The sequence below is a fragment of the Apis dorsata genome, unplaced genomic scaffold (assembly GCF_000469605.1).
Source record: "Apis dorsata unplaced genomic scaffold, Apis dorsata 1.3 scaffold_425, whole genome shotgun sequence".
NCBI classification, from domain to species: domain Eukaryota; kingdom Metazoa; phylum Arthropoda; class Insecta; order Hymenoptera; family Apidae; genus Apis; species Apis dorsata.
The window spans coordinates 1-243 of NW_006263678.1; positions in this window are offsets into that span (position 1 = coordinate 1).

Below are 243 nucleotides of genomic sequence, written 5' to 3' on the forward strand. Positions count from 1 at the left end.
TATATATATATATATATATATATATATATATATATTTACAAATTTTCAAAGGATTTTCCGAAGGAAATAAATGTCACCACGTACACATTTTCGAGTTATTTTCTCGCGTGAAGGTTATTTTTCTCGTCCCCTTTGGACTGGTACATCCACTTTATCTTCAACATGGCAGAATAATTGCAAAAGTTAGGAAAAGAAAAGTCGTTCACGCCTCGAAAACTCATTTAACACGCGCGGTGTTCCTTC